Genomic DNA, 13,191 nt, shown 5'->3' with positions numbered 1-13,191 from the left:
ATTTCCCCATTATTGGCTTTGTCCAGCTGTTTTGTGCTAAGAGGTTGAGAGCTATGGTGAGAACTGAGTTCACTAAATGATAGCCATTTAAGTTTCAGTCTTCCTGTCTTTTAAGAAACATCTGATTTGGCATAGTGGTATGTAGCTCTGAGTATAGTGCACAGGGTCCTGGGTTCAAGACTTGGCAGTGAAATGCATGGCAGTAACACAGCATTTTATTCTAGCAACTTTCCAAGATTATACAAGCAATGTTTAAAATGTGTCCCTGCTTTTTGGGCTTTTGCCCCCCCCCCCACCAATAAATTGCGGCTTTCTCCAGATTTCTTGTGCTCATGTGCTGCAAAGTTGGGAGATACAGTTGAGTATCAAGTGGATTTTACAAGGAGCTGAGAGCTTCAGGGGAAGAGAACTTTAGTGCTGCTTATGCTAAGTCTGCTTGCATTGTTAATAGCACAACAGGTAGCGTACTTGCTTTCAGTGTAGAAGGCTGTGTGTTCTACTCACACAGTATGTAGATGCATTGCTGTTACTGTTCTTTGTTGTACTTTTAAAGGAGGTGGATGCTGCACTCTTGAGAATGTCCTCTTCATTCCCTATTGCAATATTACTAGCTTATCATTTTTATGTAACATAGGCAATTTATTCCTCAAGGACAACAGGTACTTTATTTTAGATGAAACAAAGAAATATTAAGTTGTTTGCTAGCAGCAACCACTTCATTAGTTACAGATCTTTTTAATGTGGAATTATTTAGATAACTTTTACTTCTGCAGAGGTTGTGCATATTTACTGATACAAGTGGATTGTAGAAGTTCAAGTAGACTTTTATGATGGAAATGTTCTGAATTGGGCAGGTTTGTCATTATTGGTGCATGCATATTGTTTCATTGTTTACTGGAAAACTGTTCAAAACAATAAATTTAAAACACCTTCTAAAACTATACTGCATTATACAAAGATTCTAATTTAATACAATCAGGAAGGTGTATCAAAGAACACATGTATGTTTCATGGGCAAGGGGCCTATGATTTGAAAACAGCCAAAAGTTAATCTTTATCTACTACTGGCCAAATGTATTTTCTTTGAATGTTGGTTTCAAATCTATTTCAATGAATGCGAGTTTCAAGAGCAGAGAAGTTTTAATGCTAAGTCTATTTTCATTGTGAATCTGCATTGCTTTATTTAGCATATGTCTATTAGTGTTTGTGCTGTAAAATGTAAAACAAAACTTTTAAATGAAATCCAAATCATCATAGAAGTAAAGCAGAATGCACATTACAGTGTTTATGGTAAATGGGGTGAAATAGCCAACAATGGGACATTGGAATGGCTGCAGAGTGGAGGCCCCATTTGACCATGATATTATTAGGGGGGAAGGGAAGCAAACTCAAAAACAGCCCTGACTGAACTATACCTCTCAACTGTGCAGATTTTTACAGAATGAATAGATTTTTGCTTCTTATTTTTGGTTTGTTCCTCATAAAATTTGTGGTTTTCTGGCAAATCATTTAGGAATGAAGTCACTAAATAATGATGGAAATTGAATTTCAGACTACATACTCTTCAGAAAAATGCATGATAAAGTAAGACCTGTTAGTCTATCAACTGTCTAAGTTTATACAATAGCAATTTTTAGTACTGTCTATATGTTCCCCCAATATATTTGGCCTTGTCCAGATTTCCTGTGTTAAGAGGATGAGAGGTACATGCAAATAAATCACTTTATACAATTAGGTATATCCAAAATTCTCAACTACCCCTGACTTTGGCTCAAAATGTTGCTCTCCCCCTAATAATCCCTCCACAAAAATGGCAATTTTGGAAGAAAATTTGGAGGATTTACAATTAATAAATTATAGTAATGATCAGAGTTATAGATTACTTTTATTTCAGAAATGCATGTAGATTCTCTTATTTTGTTAGCTGCTCAACTTAACAGCACTAATATTAAAAAATGTGTCCCTTCTTTGACAGGTTCCCAGCTGTATTGTGTGGATATTTTATATATTTTCATCACATTTTTGGTCCATTTTTCATAAAATTATGGTTTTCTGGCAAATTAGTGGCAAATCATTAAAGATTGAAGTTAGAAAATAATGACAGAAATTTGAATTGCAGATTTCATACCTTTCAGAAAATGCATACTAATGCAAGACCTACTATTCTATTATCTTTCCATGTTTATAAGAGCAATATTTAAAAAATGTCCTTATTTTTGGGCCTTTGTCCCACTTCTATTTATGGCTTTGTCCAGGTTTCTTGCTCTCAGGTTGAGAGGTATGACAGATGTGTCAGGGTCATCACTGTCAGCCAGAGACATTTCAAAATTGTGACATACTTGTTGCACCCCACTCCCCTATGTAGCGACTCTGGTGTGTCCAAGCAAGGCAAGGAGCAGTTATGCAGTGTAAGTGTACAGAGTATCCCCCCCCCCAAGGTAGAAAGAAGTACTACAGTGGCTTTTCATCTGTCCTTGATTTTGTAGAATATTCTGGTTTTCTGTCATATTTTTGTACTGTTGATTTATGCTTTTTATTATTAAGAAAATGTATGTTGTTACAGTGCCTGTTGCTCTATGTTTAAGTAGCAATGCTTTAATGACCATCAGGTAAGCTTGTCTGACATTGTAAGATGCAAGTAAGCTTTAATAAGCATACTGTTAAAGAATTACCAACCTTGAAAGCCTTTTTGTTGTTGCCATGCAGAGAATATTTACATAATTCGATAACGTATAAGCCTTAGGTATTGAAATGCATATGACAATATCGGTAATAAAGGACAGGATTATAGTATTTTCAGAAGCTCATTACATTTGTTGTAGACTTCCAATCATCTTTGCAGACTTTACCAGTAAACTAAACAGAATGCCAATCTATCATGTGTGGTCCATAACCTGTGCAGTAATCCTTTAAGCAATTTATCTTGAGCTTATTTCTCATTTGCTGTTCATTTTTTACTTTGATCATGTTTTCCCCATGAAACAAGTAAATAGTTGTTGTCAGGCAGCAGATCTTTTTTGGATACAAAATATTTTTACAAGATGGGGTGTCACAGAGATTGATACTTTCAGCATGTTACTTGATACTTTTATAAAGCTGAATATAAATTATAATTAGAACTGCAGTGCAAGGAGAAGTGGTTCGAATTGAGTGCTGCTTGTTTTCTATACTTGATTTTGACTGCCATTCCAGTAATGTATTTAAAAAGTAATTTATTTTTTCATGCCTCACAAACTTTTTTTTTCCATCTAGACATTAATTAAGCTGTCATGTAAACAATGCATTGAAATATTTTTTTCTTCTACACTTCATTTTGTCTTGATTGGACTCTCATAATGATGGTTTTGCCACACAGGGAAAAAGTAAGTTCAATCTCCTTTACATTTGACATTGGAGATGGTTATTTCTACAGAATTGTATGAACTACAGGAAAAGCACAAATATAACAGCTATAGGAATAACCTGAGTAGCAATGAATGGGAGATTTTGAAACAAATTAGTAATGATAGTAACATACATATTATGAAACCAGATAAAGGTGGAGGGGTAGTGTTATATGATAGTGCATAATATTATAACAAATTGTATGAAATTTTGAATAGCACAGGGACCTATGAAGTAATTTCAAAAAATGAGGTAAATATTGCTCGTCATCAGATTGATTTATATCTGGAAGAGATTTTATTGGAAAATAGAATTTCACAGGAAATATATATATATATATATATATATATATATATATATATATATATATATATATATGTATATAATTTTGTGAAGGTAGAACATCCAGTATTGGCCACTATCTTAGGTATATCCAAAATCCATAACAATGTAACAGATTCCCCATTTAGGCCTATTATATCTGGCAGTAAAAAAAAAACGTTCCCACTAGGGGTAGTGATAGATATATCCTTGAAATATATTTATAGCAAAGTACAACACTTAATTAAGGACTCCGGGGATTTAAGTAAATTAGAAACTGAAATGTGGAACAATAATTTAACTTTTCTTACCATAGATGTTATAGATTCTCCTACATTCTAAAGAATGAAGGGTGTAAAAGCTTTAGTAGTAGTATAAGGAAATATGGTGGCATTGAATGAGAGAAAATTAAACTTCTAGTGGAATTCATGTCCTTGGTATTAGAGAATAATTTTATTTTTTTCGAAGGTGAAGTATACAAGCAAACAAAAGGTGTGACTATGGGGGCAGTGTGTGCCCCCATATTTGCCAACCTTATATTATTGGACTAGGAAGATAAAACCATTTTTAGTGTTAGATTCATGGCTAATATAAGATGCTATGTATGTTTTTTGGACGACATTTTTGTTGTGTGGGAAGGTATCAATGAGTGTATCGAGCAATTTGTGAACTATATAAATAAGTCTAGTATGTACTTAAAGTTTACCCACGCCCATACTAAAGAGGGTATAGCTTATTTAGACATCTATGTAGAATGTTCTGGAACTGGATTTAAATCCAAAATTTATAGGATAAATACATTTAGCAACTCCTATTTGGAGTATTCCAGCTGCCACCCATGGAAACAAAAGAAGAGCATTTTAAAATGTCAATCTATTAGGGCAGCACAAATGACCTTAGAGCATGATGATATGTAGAAAGAGATAGACTATATAGGTAATATGTTTCAGGAAAGAGGATATCCTGTTTCCATGTTTAAGGAGGTGTCTCAATATGTTATTAGTGAATCGGGTGTTAGGTACAAGCCCCTACTGGGTGACGGTATGGTTTATACACATGAAAGCACAAATAATGACAATTATGAGAGGGCCTTCATATTGGAATACAATCAGTCTGCTTAAGTATAAAGAGCATTGTTCAACAAAACTGGGTTCTGTTAAATGGGGACATGAAAGTGTATAATATTTTGGTAGAGAAGCCAATTTTTTGTATAACAAAGGACGAAATTTAAAGCACATATTTGAATACAAAGGAAATGTTATAGGTAATAGAAAGGACTTGCTAGAAACTAAAAAAATGTGGCAGCTGCAACCAATGCTTTGCAATAAATGAGTTTACAACATTGCTATTAGACAACATTCATAGAACTAGGGTGTATTTTAGGAGAGGTAATTGTAACACTATGAGGGTGATATATTTGGCAAAATGTTGCAGCTGTTCTGCATTCCATGTAGGGAAAACCAACAGAGCCCTTAAAAACAGAATTTATGAGCATTATTCTTTTATTAGGAAAAGGACAATAAGAATGCATTGTATAAGCATTTAGAATCTAGTAATGAATGTTCCAATTTTATGTTTGCCATTCTGGAATGTGTTCATATGAATTCCAGAGGAGGGGACATTACGTGTATCTTAAAAGAAAGAGGAAGTGAAATGGCAGTTATTTTTAAATGCAGCCAGCTATCCAGGTATTAAGGATAGTGTCACCATCACCCCAGTCTTAGAAATGAGATGACAGACGTTAAAAAAATTATCTCTTTCCAGTACTGTTGTTGTAGCTCAGAGGACATCAGACTTTAGATTTGAGCAGCTTCTATCTTGGGTTTTGCTTTTTATGGAAATTTGCCATTTTACATATTATTTTCATGGTTCTTGTGTAGATATTGGCAATAAGTTTAGTTTACATCATTTTCCAGTGAATAATTCTATCATTAATAGTAAATATATGTTTTATTTTATATTTTAGTAAGGTTATTGTGAGTTGTATGTAGTGAAATATATTGTAATGAGTTTTATTCCTGTTTCTTTAAATGACAGATTATTTAAAATTTAAAATGTAATTGTTACAGTGATTTTATTGGATGTAAGCAACTATATAAGCACATCTAGTGACATTTTTTAACAGATTCTAATGAAGTATGCAGTTTGCAGAAGAAAGCGCTTATCCTATGTGACTATTAAAGATTTCTTACCTGCATAGTGAGTTGGTTCACTTTGTTCAGTACTGCTGCAGGGGAGCACAGGTGCAATTTGCATGGGCCCTAAATTATTTGACCCAAGGCAGCATATTTAAAGCCCCATTTCTTGTGTTTTTGAGCATAGCCCCACCCCTTTCTAGTTGGTCACACCCATGCCCATTGTTCCCTCCCATTCAGCCATCTGCTGCAGCCCCCCCCCCTTTGATTTGAAGTCACCAGCCACCACTGCAACTATGCTAAGCTTACTAAGTAACATAGACAATTTTAATGAAGAATTAACTAGTCACCCTCTACCACTGAATTAACCCAAAAATGATAGCACTATCCTGACACCCATTTTATTTTAATGTTTAGAAACCATTGACCTCATTTTTATAAAGTATTTTTGCCTTATATCTATATCTAACTTCTTAGATGTCTTTCTTGTACTCATAATCATTAGCCTTGATGACTTTGTGTTGTCTTCTCTCTGTCAGCTTTTATTATGTCATCATTTAAGGATTTTATTAGGTATTTTGAATATGCATTGCTCACCTCTCTGGTCCTTAATGTCTTCAGTGAGATGTCTTCCTTAAACAATTTCCTTCTTATTAGGTAGCATGACACTGTAATAGTCTAATCATGTAGCTTGAGTCACATAGCTTGGAAGAGCACTAACTATCTCCTCCCCACACTTCTTTATGGAGCTCCCATCCTCACTAACCTCCAGGCTTCACAAAATTAAAACTTGAGCAATGCTATAAAAAAGTTGCTAAATTTGCAGCAAATACCCCTCTCAGAACCTACTACCATATAGCATTATAAAGCCTATATTGATTAGAATTGACTCAACAACTAACATATAGACAGTTTCTTACCACCTATAAAATTTTCTAGCATCCGTCTGCCAGTCCACCACTAAAAACATTCGCTCATTGTGATCCAGTGACCAAAACCTCTTGCCTGTCTTCAAACCTATCATATCTGCTGTGCATTGTCTGTACTCATACATGGTTGCTAAGGCCTGGTACTCCTTACCTGTATCTGTCATGTCAATACTCTCCCTTCCATCTTTCAAAACTACTCTGAAAGACTTCTTATGTAAAATCTGGATCTGCTCTTGCTCAAAACCAGGATAAACTATATCCCTAAATGTGAACAAGTACCTTTTCATTCCTTATAAGTCCATACTCTCGCTTCCTCACTTACTTCGTTCTATCAAATTCGCTTTCCCAACATTCTCTCTAAATATACTATAAGCCAGTTTTCCCTCATTTCATATTGCAATTCATGTTTGTATTAACTAACTTACCTTTAATTTCTGTGCAAACTGTCTTGTATTGATACTACTAGGGGAGATTTGGAAGGGTACCAGGGAACTTCCCTTCCTCTTTGTTGTTGCAAGTATGCCCATTTTACATGAGCACTTCCTATTTCCATTCCAGGCACACCTCAGCCTGGAGAAACATTGAGGCAGATGGAGAGAGGAGGAGACATTGGAGTAGAAAGCCAACACACAGACCAGAAAATGTGATTCTGAGGAGATTTTTCAAAGAAATCTGTTTGATGGAGATGAGCTGGCAAATGATGGATGTATGGTTATGACCCTGTAGTTGGGCAGGTTGTGGAAAAATAAATTTAAGTAAAGAAATGGGATGCAGAGTGAGCCAGAACATGAAGGAGACATTCCCAGGAGCAAATTATGGAGAAAATAAAAAAGGGGATCTAGAGACAATCATAAAGAAGGGAAAAGGGGAGTAGCAGAAAGGAAAAAGGCAGAATAAAATGAAAAAAAAATGGAAGTCTGTCGTAAGGATTCAAAGTAAAGAATATGATGAAATGGTCTGGTATGAAATATGGGACTTCTTTGGGTGTAAAACCACATGAGGTAAGTGCATTTATAATTATTAACAAAGAGGCATTTTGCAACATTATAATTGAGACTGCTTTTTCAATGTAAAATTTTCTAGAGAATATGAAAAAAAAGGAAAGACTATAACCCAAGGAATCTTTATGTGATAAAAGCATTTAACAGGGAGACAAAAAGGAAATTTCATGTACAATTTCAAACAGAGGTGGAAAGAGAAACTTTGAAAGGACATTTGAAAACGTTATGTAAAGAAGTATTCAACATTGCAAATGTTTATGATAAAAGAGGTATATGGAGTGGTAGATGGGATTGTAATGCTGTATTAAAAACAAAAAGTGAAATAATTATACATACACCAAGTATGATAAATGTAGAGGATAATATGGGTTTTGTAAAATACTGGGGGCAACACAAAACATGTTTTTTTCTGAAAAAGAAGCGTCTCTGATCAGTAACTGTGATAAAAGAAAATGTTATATATGTAGGGAAATGGGACATGTTGAAAAAGCTGTAAACCGAAAAGTTACAAATATCAAAAAAAATTGGATATTTTATGGATTGGGTATAAAAATGAACATAAGAGTATGGAAAAAAGAGAAATTAAAGGAAATGAACAAATAGAAGACATCCTAGCAGTATTAGAAACAGAAGAAAATTTAGATGAGAAAAAAATAATGAAGAAAACATAGAAGAAGGCTCCAAAATAAATGAAGAAGAAGAAGATATAAATTGGGTGATAGTAAAGAGAAAACTGTGTTAAAATGGTAAAGGACAGAAAAAAGAAAATTTAAAGGGACAAGTAAAAAAGAAAAAAGGAAGGAAATGGAAGAATATGTATATATGTATCGATCTATTTTTCTAGATATATATATATATATATATATATATATATATATATATATAAATATGACTGGGGGATTGGTATAATGATTAAGGTGTTTGACTCACAGGCACAAGGTACAGTCTTTGATTTTTCACCTATGGGAGAGGAATTGCGTAGGCTTAGAATAACCAATTAACTGCTAGCCCAGTAATTAACTATGAAACCATGAATCTAAGGAAAAATGAACATGAAAATGTTAGTATGCTTTTTGTAAATGTGACTAGTATTAATAATATAGTAAGAAGAATATGGATTTTGGAGTGGTGTAATACATGTGATTTAGATGTAATTAAAATTGAAGACAAAAGATTTTTAACAAATGAGGAAAGATTACTAACAGAAAAACTATGGAGAATAAAGATAATCTGGAATTTGGAGAATGAGAGATGCTCTGGAATAACCATGTTTTGTAGAGATTCACAAAAATGGGAAAATTAACCATGATAGATTTAAAATGGAAAGAGCAGGTATATAAAATTATAATGTTATATGTTTATACTAATTGTCCTGTTCCACTTCAATAAACACACAACACCGATTGACATTTGATGACCTTTATTAAACTTCCATCACATGATTGTTAATAATTATAAATTTCAAACAAAAACATGACACAGGTGATAATAACATCCATGGAAGGAAAACATAAAATAACCTTAAGGGCAGTGTAACCAACTCACCCTTGATAAGCAGTGTCGCCCACTTGCTCACTTATCTTTGCACCAACAAGGCTGCGTTACCCCGCTTACCTTCAATTTATTGAATTACTCCACCATCCAAATAACCAGCTCGGTTTGCTTACTAACTTGTTCGGCAGGGCAACTGCTCACTTTCCTTCCCAACTTATTGAAATGCACATCAACCACCAGAGTGGGAATAGAAGAGGGCAAGCCTGCCCCTCTTCTCCGGCCTCCACCTTCCCAAACAGAAATAACCACAAACCCACTAATTAAAAGGGGGAAGGAGGGAGGGAGGGAGGCAGGATAGCAAGTTCACACCAAACATGTGACTCCTACCTCAGTTACACTTGACAAAACCTTCTAAACCCATCCCTACCCTTACCTCATTTCCTCCTAAAACATCCCTCCATCCCAATTAACCCTATCCTCCCCTAATTCTCTTAATTCCTGACAACCTATGTATCTAGCCCCACTTGAAGATGTCCCAGGAGAAAATGGTCTGTCCAAACCTCATTTGTCATGTTCCACTTCAATAATTACACAACACTGAATGACATTTGATGACATTTATTAAACTTCCATCACATGATTGTTAATCAATAATTATAAATTTCAAACAAAAACATGACACGGGTGATAATAACATCCATGGAAGGAAAACCTAAAATAACCATAAGGGCAGCGTAACCAACTCACCCTTAATAAGCAGCTTCCCCCACTTGCTCACTTATCTTTGTACCAACAAGGCAGCCTTACCCTACTCACCTTCAATTTATTGAATTACTCCACCATCCAAATAAGCAGTTCAGCTTGCTTATTAACTTATCCAACAGAGCAACTGCTCACTTTCCTTCACAACTTATTGAAATGCACATCAACCATCAGAGGAGGGAACAGAAGAGGGCAAGCCTGCCCCTCTTCTCTGCCCAACAACTTGATCAGGGTGTTGCCCCACTCTCTGACCACTTCCAGCAACCTAACCACCAGTAAGGCAATAGGTCAAACATCATTCAGTGTACCCATCCTCCCTAACTCAACTAGATCCAAATCATTACCTCCTAAACCTATACATAACTCATAACAACCAAGTACCTAAAACTGCAAACAAACCACTGACCCATCAACTATGCTAAGGTAGCAAACCATAACCTCATCACCTATCATAACTACTGCCATGATGTACTTCAACCATACCACCCGACAACAGGAAGCCTCACAATTAGACCAAAAGCATTAACAGCCACTGGACCCACTACTAAGCCCACCACCATTGAAGCCATGCCAAGGCAATGGCATACCACCATACCACATTGCAACCCCATAGTACCACTTAATGAAACATTTTTTTTTTTGCTGTCCAATGAATGTAATACTCCTCTTAAATCTCTTTTAAATTCCATTTAATAAAATACTAACAGCATACCAACTACCGATTATAAACAATAACACACTTAAACCACCATTATGGCGTAGCAATATGACCTCAAAGCACCACCATCATGGCCGGCATCACCCACAATAAACCAAAACAGGCAAAACTAATTCAACAGACTATACCAACAAACTAGAGAATGCCCGAGGCCACTAGATCACAGAAGGTCCGTGACACACAATTACCATCCAGGATGTAGTGAATAAACCCAACCTAGTCTCTTCTGAAACAGCAGTAACTCAAAGATGAATCATCCTATCAAACCCCCACACCTAAATTACAAGCCTAAGTTACTTAATGCAAGCTGCTAATCCCCTACCCCTAATGTCTGCCACACTACCTGACCCCTTCCAAAGAAGACCCCCACTACCCCTTAAATAGTATAAAAATCAACCCTGGTGCTCCCCGCACAAGATCAAACCAATGACATCAAAGCATTTGCTGACCAAAAACCACTCTCCAAATGACTTTAATCAGATCAATACCTACCAAATGAACCACCAGAACTCTAAGAACCCTAATGTTACCCAAAGCAATGGCAATGACATACCATCCTGCTGAAATGCAACCTCTTTACCCACCCAACAGATACAGTAATCACCAACTTGATTTTTGCTACTGGATCAGTTTTATAGCATTACTGCCATTGTACCCACTATTCTTATCAAGCAAGAAAACATTTGCAGCCCCAAACCACCCGACTACTGATTTCAAAACATCCATAAAGCAGCCATCACCAATCTGCAGTCAATGAACCTCCCTTTACCAAACGCCAACCTTTGCAACCATCTTACTTTGACAATAGTCAATGTCTTAGTTTCCACACTATGAAATCTACCCTAACCCCTCCAGCATGTAAACCACTATACAGGATTTAGTAATTAACATAACCCTAACACACATGCAGCTGAAGTAATAGCTGCCAATTCCTCCTTGACTAACTGAAGCACCCTGCCTTGTTGACAAGCCTGAGTCATGTCCTTCAACAATTTGTCCCACCAATCTCCTATCCCCTGGCAGCTATGACACAATATGACCCAGCTAGTAATACCCCTACCATATGCATTGCTTATAAAGCTGCTGCAAGCTCCTGTCACATTTCTGTAATCCTTCCAACTAACTTGAGATGCTGCAGATAAAAGTACCATCAATCCACATCACTGCCACAATATCCATGTGAAACTGGACCCTACTTCTAAAAGTCATACATATACCAATGACCTCCTATCAGCCCAAAGCTCAAGTCAACTGATGCAGTGGTTACTCACTCTAAAGACCTTAACCTAGTATGTAACATCAGAAAACCTGCTTAAAGGACAGATTGTCTTTCAACAGATACCACACCTTGCAATTCTCCCTTGTCAACATAACACCTCAATGGCCCTCAAACAGTTTGACAACTGAATGCAAGTACATCACTCGCACTAACTCCACCTTGACCAACTTTACCACATTTTCAAGCCAGCCAAATAACTAAATCCCCCCACTAAACTCTTTCCTCAGACAGCTGCAACATAAGTTTAATCAATCTGGCAATACCGTACCACAAGTCTCCCTTATAACAGATCCACAAACTCCGTCAGTAAGCCTAAACAATGCCTAGTTTCAATTTAACTGCTACACAACCAAACACCATTTGAACAACAGAATAGGTAACCAGAAAATCACCCCAAAGGTCCCCCATGTCCCCCTTAAACAAAAGGAACAGGACCTGCACATGGAAGTAAGGGTAGTAACTTCCTGTGGTCCTATGAGTGTTGTGAATCCACCCCACTTATAAAAATCCAGACCCGCCCTAACAATCTCCAACCCTACTTTATCCTACCCCATCATACCTCCTCCTCCTCACTTGCCCCCCACTACCCTGAACTGCACTAAACACTGATGTGCTTTAATGAGCTTTCCCTCCCCCAATGAAATCAGATTACCTGTAACCTCTTGTGCACCATTCTAGCAACTGGAACTTCCACCCCTGCTGGTTCCATTACCTTTGAAATCCACTTCTGTTGCTCCTTTTGTGCTCCTCATGTGTGACCTTGTTGCACGCCCATTTAGAAACCGGGACATCCACTGCAACAACCTGCTTCCACCATCTGCAAACTCACTGTGTAGCATCGCGGCAGCTGAAACACCCATCACAGCACCAACATCTGCAAAGAGAAAGACAAATGTAAATCCTCAGAAGTGCATTAGCAAAGGTTCCACCTTTTAAGCATTTGTTCCATATTATAGAGGCAACACTCCTCATCCTGTCAATGGAAGGAGAAACAGTCAGGGCAATGGAAATTTAAACCATCCCTACCTACTTCTGCCAAAACAGCAGATCACAGAGCCTGTGACAATATCCCTGTTACAAGTAGAGGCTTACCTCACCTGACACCCAATACCATTACCAGACATCCAACCCATGACAATACCAGACTTCCAATGCGTTTCGGCTGAGA

The sequence above is a fragment of the Protopterus annectens genome, chromosome 3.part1, assembly GCF_019279795.1.
Source record: "Protopterus annectens isolate FY-2018-M chromosome 3.part1, PAN1.0, whole genome shotgun sequence".
Lineage (NCBI taxonomy): Eukaryota > Metazoa > Chordata > Ceratodontiformes > Protopteridae > Protopterus > Protopterus annectens.
Note: the sequence above shows the minus strand (reverse complement) of the source record.